This window comes from Bombina bombina, unplaced genomic scaffold (assembly GCF_027579735.1).
Source record: "Bombina bombina isolate aBomBom1 unplaced genomic scaffold, aBomBom1.pri scaffold_1474, whole genome shotgun sequence".
NCBI lineage: Eukaryota > Metazoa > Chordata > Amphibia > Anura > Bombinatoridae > Bombina > Bombina bombina.
Window position 1 is genome coordinate 42,221 of NW_026511127.1, and position 10,124 is coordinate 52,344.

Sequence of the window (10,124 nt, forward strand, 5' to 3'; positions counted from 1 at the left end):
AGTCTTTTTTGAAAAAATTCCCTGTCCAGGCACCAGGGGGGAGAAAGAAGCACAAAGACAACATTGACAGCTCCAAAGACTTTTATTGTCTGCCAAGAAGGAGTGATAGATAGATAGATAGATAGATAGATAGATAGAAAGAAAGAAAGAAAGAAAGAAAGAAAGAAAGAAAGACATAATTAGTAAACACATCCATAAATCAAGAAATGGACACATCTAAATACATACAAAATAAGGAACCACAGAAATAAATAAATACATACATAAATAAATAAATAAATAAATAAATAAGTAAATCAATAAATCAATAAATGAATGCATGAATTTAAACAGCAATACATAGATTTGGGAAGAAATGCTCATGAAATGAAGAATGAACACAAAAGGATAGCAAACACGTCGCCTCGACAGGTAAATAACGTTTGCTAGGCTTTTTTGGCCAAGCAGCACACAAGGGGTTAACAAGAATCCAAAATGAAATCAAGCAGGCAGGAAAGCAGCTCGTCGCTCAGGATTTCTTCCAGAAACATGCTGCTGCAGCTCATTTCGGCTTCTGGTTGTTGTATGGATGAGGAGGATTATTCTGTTTTTGTCACACAGCAAAAGAGAGGGGTGCACCGGTCCTGGAGGTACTGCAATACCAGGTCAATGCGTGGAGTGGACAGAGCAAGCTCTTCTTCCATCTCCCTGTTTCAAAAATCCATTTAATATATGGCACCCAGATAGGGCGCGTATCAGATATTAAACTGATAAGAACAGATACTACACTTGATCTTAGCCAAAAGGCCGAGAAGCGATAACCGCAACGCTCTTGTCTGGGACGCCGCACGCTCAGAGCACTCCCTCTGCCTCGGGGAGACAGGGCACTCACTCCAATGCTAACCACAAATCACACCATTGCAAATCCAAAAGCAGCAGCAGCAAATAACAACACATGGCAGGCTGCTAGGCCAGACAAAAAACACAACTAGATATAACCACCAAATAATCTGCTTTAGGAGAAAAAGCAGCAGCGGCGACGACCAGGAACCTGCTGCTGCTGCTGCCTCCTGACTACTGGACAGAGAGCTGCTCTCCAATTTGCATGGCTCCGCCTCCTCCACCCTCCCCCGAAAACGGCCCCCCTCCTTCCCCCCGCCATCGTCGGAGCTACACTCCGCAGACACACAGAAAGGCGTGAAAGCCACCGGGCGGGCTGGCAGATCAGGCTGATTGCACCTAGTAGCTGCTACTGCTACTGGATCTTGTGGGGGGCTAGCTGCCTGCCTGTCTCACTCGCTAGCTAGCAGGCTCAAGTCTTTTTTGAAAAAATTCCCTGTCCAGGCACCAGGGGGGAGAAAGAAGCACAAAGACAACATTGACAGCTCCAAAGACTTTTATTGTCTGCCAAGAAGGAGTGATAGATAGATAGATAGATAGATAGATAGATAGATAGATAGAAAGAAAGAAAGAAAGAAAGAAAGAAAGAAAGAAAGAAAGAAAGAAAGAAAGACATAATTAGTAAACACATCCATAAATCAAGAAATGGACACATCTAAATACATACAAAATAAGGAACCACAGAAATAAATAAATACATACATAAATAAATAAATAAATAAATAAATAAGTAAATCAATAAATCAATAAATGAATGCATGAATTTAAACAGCAATACATAGATTTGGGAAGAAATGCTCATGAAATGAAGAATGAACACAAAAGGATAGCAAACACGTCGCCTCGACAGGTAAATAACGTTTGCTAGGCTTTTTTGGCCAAGCAGCACACAAGGGGTTAACAAGAATCCAAAATGAAATCAAGCAGGCAGGAAAGCAGCTCGTCGCTCAGGATTTCTTCCAGAAACATGCTGCTGCAGCTCATTTCGGCTTCTGGTTGTTGTATGGATGAGGAGGATTATTCTGTTTTTGTCACACAGCAAAAGAGAGGGGTGCACCGGTCCTGGAGGTACTGCAATACCAGGTCAATGCGTGGAGTGGACAGAGCAAGCTCTTCTTCCATCTCCCTGTTTCAAAAATCCATTTAATATATGGCACCCAGATAGGGCGCGTATCAGATATTAAACTGATAAGAACAGATTTTTTTTTTTTTTTTTTTTTTTTTTTTTTTTTTCACTTCAGTTAAGAGTTAACCTCCAGTTTTAATTCCCCCGAAGGAGAATACACACATAAAACCAATGAGGGACTCAATCACATCATCTGTGAAAAAGCCAGAAAAATCAGTAAAAACTGGCATATACAGACAGACATAAAATGACATAAAACAACTGGCATAAAACAACTGACATAAAACAACTGGCATAAAAGAACTGTCCCTCAGAATAACCCTATAAGCTCACCCTCAGCTCTGTCCCTCTCTTCACCAACCCAACTAACTGACCCTACAGCTTTCCCTACAGCTGTCCCTACAACTGTCCCTAGAAAAGCATAAAATATAATTAAAAGGAGATCCGGCTCCAGAACAGAAAGCCAAAATGTGCTTTAGCATCTTTATCTCCGATGCTTTTCTTTTCGCGTAAATAATAAATATGGATTAAACTCAGGGCATATTGTACACAGTTCTTTACAGATAAAAGTTCATGATTAAAAAGTAAAATATTTCTGGCCAGCCAGATGGCTTCTTTAAAACAATTGATAATAAGCCAGACATATAAAAACTTTTCTTCCGCTATGCAAAGCATCTTGCCATATAAAACAGCCTCATGGTTGAGAATCCTCAGACCGCCTACCCACTTTAGAAGGGGACTAATTTGCCTCCAGACCTCTTGTGCAAATCTGCAGTTCCAAAAGATGTGAAGTGGCGTCTCACAACTTTCACACCCTGCTCGAGGGCACTTGGCACTGGCAACCAGGCCCCGTCTATGCTGGAATTCCCTGGTAGGGAGAGAGCCTGTGACAATCCCCCAGGCCAAATCCTTCTGGAAGTTAGATAGAAATTTATGCGCCACGTTCTTCCAGACTTGTCGAGAGACAATTGCAGAAAAATTTACAACAGGACTTATAACTTCGCCAGTGAAAAATACCCCAAAAATTTTCTTATGATCAATTAAAGTCTCTGTAGTAAAATTCTGCAACTTAAAAACTCGAATGATTCTCTCTAAAACCACATAATGTTTGGGCAGGTTAAACGCATAAGGTCTATTCAAAGCCAATTGAACCCATTTGTATTTGTGAAAAATAAATCCAGTGGTGTATTTTATAAACAAACTAGCAATGCAATCCTCACTGCAAAGAGCCATCTTTATATTATAGGATAAAAACTTAAAACTTAAAAACCTATCCATGTCCAGAGCGTTCTTCCCACCATTAAAAGACAATTTCTGTAATTCAGTTCTTTTAAAACGCTCCATTTTAGCCCCCCAATAAAAAATAAAACATTCACGAATAATTCTCTTTAAAAATAAAACCGGGGGAAATAAAACCATGGATACATATAAAACAATGGGTAAAATCACCTGTCTAACTATTAAAATCTTACCCTCTAAAGTTAACTTTCTAAAAGCCCACAACTGAATTTTTTTCTTAACTTTTGCTAAAACGGTTTCCCACATAAAATCATATTTCATGTTACCCGTAAAATAGATGCCTAAAATCTTAATCTTCTCTCTCACAAGCGGCACAGTCACACCAAGCAAACTGTCCCACCGGCCATACAACATACACTCAGATTTATCCGCATTCATCTTACACCCAGACGCACAACAGAACCACTCCACAGTCCTTACTGCTCTATTTAAAGAGACTATGTCAGTGCACAGAACGGTGATGTCATCCATGTATGCCACGGTTTTAGCTTGCGTTCCTCCCCCTCCAGGAACAGGCACACCACGAATCACCTTGTCTTTTCTTAATGCACATAATAGTGGCTCAACACAACAAATAAATAAAATAGGTGATAGGGGACAGCCCTGCTTAACCCCAGACTTAATAAAAACACCATCAGTTAAAAACCCATTAACAGACACTCTACTCACACAACCATCATACACACTCCTAATCTGATTTAGCATCCGTACAGGCACACCCATCCTCTCTAAAACCGTAAATAAAAACTCATGTGACACGCGATCGAAGGCTTTCTCAAAGTCTACACTAAAAAGAGCCAAGCTCTGATCCCTATCTAAACAATAAAATATCGAATCTCTAATCGTGCTTAAAATTTCCGTTATACTCCTCCCAGGCACCGCACAGGCCTGACAGGGGGCTACAACTTTGGAAATGACAGATTTCAAACGGGATGCTAAAAGTTTAGTAAAAATTTTATAATCTGTATTTAAAAGTGTAATGGGACGCCAGTTCTTAATACTATCCTTATCACCTTTTTTATAAATTAAAACAACAACTCCCTGCGTCCAAGATAAAGGTAAAATATTAAAATCACTACACTTTTTAAATAAAATCATAAAATCATCCTTTAAAACATCCCAAAAAACCCTATAAAATTCAATTGGTAACCCATCATTTCCTGGGGTCTTACCATTACTAAAACTTTTAATAACCCCTAAAATTTCTGCACAACTAAAATCCTGAGCTAAAAAAGATTGATCATTAAAATTAAAAGAAGAATCCAATTGTGATAAAAAATGTTCTTTTAGGGAGGGATCTAAAAATTTGGGAGAATATAAATCCGAATAAAAATTAAAAACCTCATGCTTCATACCATTAATATCCGATTTCCCCTCTATACTCCCCATAAAACTCTTTTTACTAACTAATTTTTTAAAAAAGAACCTAGAACACTTCTCATCCTCCTCTAAAACTTGTACTTTAGAATTAAATATAATTTGTTTCCCCTTTTCCTCTAAATTTCTCCTAATTTCTTCTTTTAATTTTAAAATATCATCGTCTACATTAAAACCATAAGATCTCGCCTGATAAAGTGCTTGAAGTCTAAAATTTAATTTACAATAAAATTCCCTCTTCTCCCTAGCCACTCTCTTACCCATTCTAATAAAAAAGTCCCGAATTAAAACTTTAACTTTATCCCACCATAAAATAATGTCCTCATCCCCCCGACTAAAACTCCACTTCCTATAACTATCAATAAAACTCTGTCTAATAAAATCATCATCTAAAAGAGAGGTATTAAGTTTCCAATAAGAAGATTTAAAATTCTGCTCAGCAGGTAACTCACATACACACTCTAAAAGCTTGTGGTCAGAAAACACATTCTCACTTAAAACACAAGACCGCAAACTAAAAACCTTTGATAAAAACATAAAATCAATACGGGATTTAACCGCCCTATTACTCCACGTAAAACCAGGATCCGCACCATTCAACCTCATCCATACATCATTTAACCTAAAATCCTCAATCATACCTTTCAACACACTGGCAGACCCATCCAAACGCTCACTCACACTCACACTCTCCCTCTTCTCACCTGGTAAAACACAGTTAAAATCCCCACCTAAAATCAAAGGTTCTGAACCTGCTAAAAACAAAGCTAAAATCTTAAAAAACTCTAACCTCTCTTTTTTAATAACAGGGGCATAAACATTAAAACACCTAAAACTAAAATTAAAATAACTAACATGGACAACTAAAAGCCTACCCGGGACAATTTCAATAAAACTATTAATAATAAAATCATGGCTATTAAAAAGGATGCCCACCCCTACAGACTTATTCTCGTTACTACCTGACCATACTGATGGGCCCCTATCCCAATATTTTTTTAAAACTTCAACTTTATCATTCTTGTCTATACAACATTCTTGTAAATAAAAAATATCATTATTAGTGTTAGCTAAAAAATCACACAGGGCCGCCCTCCGAGGAGGGCTTTTAAAGCCCCGTGTATTTAGAGATGCTATTCTAAGCATCTGGAGAGGAGCAGCACAGCATCCTACCTAGAAGACCTCCTAAGCAGGAAACCACCCTGGCCCTCAGAAACGTCACTGGGCGCAGGGCTTGCTACAACCTCTCCATCAGGCATTGATGTATCATCAATCCTTATGACGCTAGCTGCATCACTACTAGCGTCCGAAATGTTATCAGTCCCAGTCAGAAGCTGAAAGTCAACGTCCTGTAAAACTTCATTAGGGGAAACCGGGTCCTGTTCTAGAGCAGAAAATCTATTTTCATGCACCAAGTGGCCCATAGAAGAGGAAAAATCCTCCTCAGGTTGAAACTTCGGCTTCTTTGAGGGATTCCCATCCCCCTCAGCCACAACATCCACTCCAGACTCGAAAGACTTCGGCTTCACAGAAGTAGATTTCTCAGCCTTAAATCCAAATTTCGTTAAAGATACGGCAGACCTCTTTTGCTGGGAAGAGGTAGGAGGGACAAAAGACCCCTGAATTGAACCAGAGGTACCTACGTCACTAGTATCCATAAGAACCTGTTTTTCAACAGGAGACACAGGTTTTAGAACAACCTGAGAACTGGTGAAATTCAACTCTTCACCCCCTTCTTCCATAGGAGACAAAGTACCAGGCTGTTCCGCCACAGAATGCACCTGAGACTCCCCCTTCTCAGAAGGAGTACCTAAGTGCACCACCAAGGGCTGCCTCCTTGTCTCCCACCTTCGCCTCTCAGGGCAAACACGACTAAGGTGATCCAACTCTCCACAGAGATCACACACACGAATCTTACAGTCCTTACTCAAGTGACCAGTCTTCTTACAAAAACGGCACACTTGGTCCTCAGCACAATCAGACGAATCATGCCCGTACCGTAAACACGTACGACAGTACGGGGGCATCTGATTGAAAACCAAAAACCCTCTGTTGCTCCCGATGGAGAACAGAGGGGGGGGGTCTTAGAAATCCTCCAAATTCCTCTTCATTTGGGCGGAAAGAGACGCGAAATTTCCACTTCCCATTCCAAACCCCAAAAGAATTAAAAACTTGACCTTCCGGATTAATTCTGGAACAAAACCTCATTAGATAACGGGTAATTTCCGCCTCCTTCACATGGGGGTTATACATGTGTACAATCAATAATTTTTCACCACCACCGAACATAGTTGAAAATTTAACCCCTTGCAAATCATCATGTGCTTTGTAAATTCTACATTTTTCTAAAACAACATTCACCAGTTGATTGGAAAGCATTGTCAGATCAAAATAGCCTTTCCTAAAAAAATCTTGAAAACACATAAATTGTTCGAAAGCAAATCCAAATAGATCAACCATAATGTTTTTTTGAATAAAAACACCATTTTTTAAAACCTGATATTCAGGAGCCACTTGGATACGTAACGTATCATACGGGTAAGTCCCAATAGAATTAACCCGCCTAGGTCCTCCTGATTTCCCCTTACCACGATCTCCAGCTTCCTCGTTACCTCCGACACGTCCAGCACCTCCGACACCTCCGACACGTCCAGCACCTCCAACACCCCCAACACCTCCAACACCTCCAGCACCTCCGACACCTCCGACACCTCCAGCACCTCCGACACCTCCAGCACCTCCGACATCTCCGACACGTCCAGCACCTCCGACACCTCCGACACGTCCAGCACCTCCGACACTCTCCACGACACTCTCCACGACACTTCCTCCAGTAATTGCTGCCATAATGGCAACACGATCGCAACCCGGACGCTTTGGATAGCTAACCCCCCAATAGCAGCAGGTGGTGCACCCGAAGGAAACACCACCAGGCCGAGGGGTCAGGTTCCGCCACTCCTTCTGACTCAGACACTTGATCTGAGCCAAAAGGCCGAGAAGCGATAACCGCAACGCTCTTGTCTGGGACGCCGCACGCTCAGAGCACTCCCTCTGCCTCGGGGAGACAGGGCACTCACTCCAATGCTAACCACAAATCACACCATTGCAAATCCAAAAGCAGCAGCAGCAAATAACAACACATGGCAGGCTGCTAGGCCAGACAAAAAACACAACTAGATATAACCACCAAATAATCTGCTTTAGGAGAAAAAGCAGCAGCGGCGACGACCAGGAACCTGCTGCTGCTGCTGCCTCCTGACTACTGGACAGAGAGCTGCTCTCCAATTTGCATGGCTCCGCCTCCTCCACCCTCCCCCGAAAACGGCCCCCCTCCTTCCCCCCGCCATCGTCGGAGCTACACTCCGCAGACACACAGAAAGGCGTGAAAGCCACCGGGCGGGCTGGCAGATCAGGCTGATTGCACCTAGTAGCTGCTACTGCTACTGGATCTTGTGGGGGGCTAGCTGCCTGCCTGTCTCACTCGCTAGCTAGCAGGCTCAAGTCTTTTTTGAAAAAATTCCCTGTCCAGGCACCAGGGGGGAGAAAGAAGCACAAAGACAACATTGACAGCTCCAAAGACTTTTATTGTCTGCCAAGAAGGAGTGATAGATAGATAGATAGATAGATAGATAGAAAGAAAGAAAGAAAGAAAGAAAGAAAGAAAGAAAGAAAGAAAGAAAGAAAGAAAGACATAATTAGTAAACACATCCATAAATCAAGAAATGGACACATCTAAATACATACAAAATAAGGAACCACAGAAATAAATAAATACATACATAAATAAATAAATAAATAAATAAGTAAATCAATAAATCAATAAATGAATGCATGAATTTAAACAGCAATACATAGATTTGGGAAGAAATGCTCATGAAATGAAGAATGAACACAAAAGGATAGCAAACACGTCGCCTCGACAGGTAAATAACGTTTGCTAGGCTTTTTTGGCCAAGCAGCACACAAGGGGTTAACAAGAATCCAAAATGAAATCAAGCAGGCAGGAAAGCAGCTCGTCGCTCAGGATTTCTTCCAGAAACATGCTGCTGCAGCTCATTTCGGCTTCTGGTTGTTGTATGGATGAGGAGGATTATTCTGTTTTTGTCACACAGCAAAAGAGAGGGGTGCACCGGTCCTGGAGGTACTGCAATACCAGGTCAATGCGTGGAGTGGACAGAGCAAGCTCTTCTTCCATCTCCCTGTTTCAAAAATCCATTTAATATATGGCACCCAGATAGGGCGCGTATCAGATATTAAACTGATAAGAACAGATACTACACTTGATCTTAGCCAAAAGGCCGAGAAGCGATAACGCAACGCTCTTGTCTGGGACGCCGCACGCTCAGAGCACTCCCTCTGCCTCGGGGAGACAGGGCACTCACTCCAATGCTAACCACAAATCACACCATTGCAAATTCTAAAGCAGCAGCAGCAAATAACAACACATGGCAGGCTGCTAGGCCAGGCAAAAAACACAACTAGATATAACCACAAAATAATATGCTTTAGGAGAAAAAGCAGCAGCGGCGACGACCAGGAACCTGCTGCTGCTGCTGCCTCCTGACTACTGGACAGAGAGCTGCTCTCCAATTTGCATGGCTCCGCCTCCTCCACCCTCCCCCGAAAACGGCCCCCCTCCTTCCCCCCGCCATCGTCGGAGCTACACTCCGCAGACACACAGAAAGGCGTGAAAGCCACCGGGCGGGCTGGCAGATCAGGCTGATTGCACCTAGTAGCTGCTACTGCTACTGGATCTTGTGGGGGACTAGCTGCCTGCCTGTCTCACTCGCTAGCTAGCTAGCTAGCTAGCAGGCTCAAGTCTTTTTTTAAAAACTTCCCTGTCCAGGCACCAGGGGGGAGAAAGAAGCACAAAGACAACATTGACAGCTCCAAAGACTTTTATTGTCTGCCAAGAAGGAGTGATAGATAGATAGATAGATAGATAGATAGATAGATAGATAGATAGATAGATAGAAGAAAGAAAGAAAGAAAGAAAGAAAGAAAGAAAGAAAGAAAGAAAGAAAGAAAGACATAATTAGTAAACACATCCATAAATCAAGAAATGGACACATCTAAATACATACAAAATAAGGAACCACAGAAATAAATAAATAAATAAATAAGTAAATAAATAAGTAAATCAATTAATGAATGCATGAATTTAAACAGCAATACATAGATTTGGGAAGAAATGCTCATGAAATGAAGAATGAACACAAAAGGATAGCAAACACGTCGCCTCGACAGGTAAATAACGTTTGCTAGGCTTTTTTGGCCAAGCAGCACACAAGGGGTTAACAAGAATCCAAAATGAAATCAAGCAGGCAGGAAAGCAGCTCGTCGCTCAGGATTTCTTCCAGAAACAAGCTGCTGCAGCTCATTTCGGCTTCTGGTTGTTGTATGGATGAGGAGGATTATTCTGTTTTTGTCACACAGCAAAAGA

The 10,124-nt window shown here is 41.6% G+C and overlaps 2 non-coding genes and 1 pseudogene across 2 annotated transcripts; all 3 read right to left on the reverse strand.

Annotated features, from left to right (window-relative positions):
- Positions 1-607: 607 nt before the first annotated feature.
- On the reverse strand, positions 608-798 carry LOC128643615 (U2 spliceosomal RNA). Its single transcript, XR_008399846.1, has one exon. It is a non-coding gene; the product is annotated as a U2 spliceosomal RNA (small nuclear RNA).
- Positions 799-1,925: 1,127 nt separating this feature from the next.
- On the reverse strand, positions 1,926-2,131 carry LOC128643619 (uncharacterized; annotated as a pseudogene).
- Positions 2,132-8,800: 6,669 nt separating this feature from the next.
- Positions 8,801-8,991, reverse strand: LOC128643620 (U2 spliceosomal RNA). Its single transcript, XR_008399849.1, has one exon. It is a non-coding gene; the product is annotated as a U2 spliceosomal RNA (small nuclear RNA).
- Between the last annotated feature and the right edge of the window lie 1,133 nt (positions 8,992-10,124).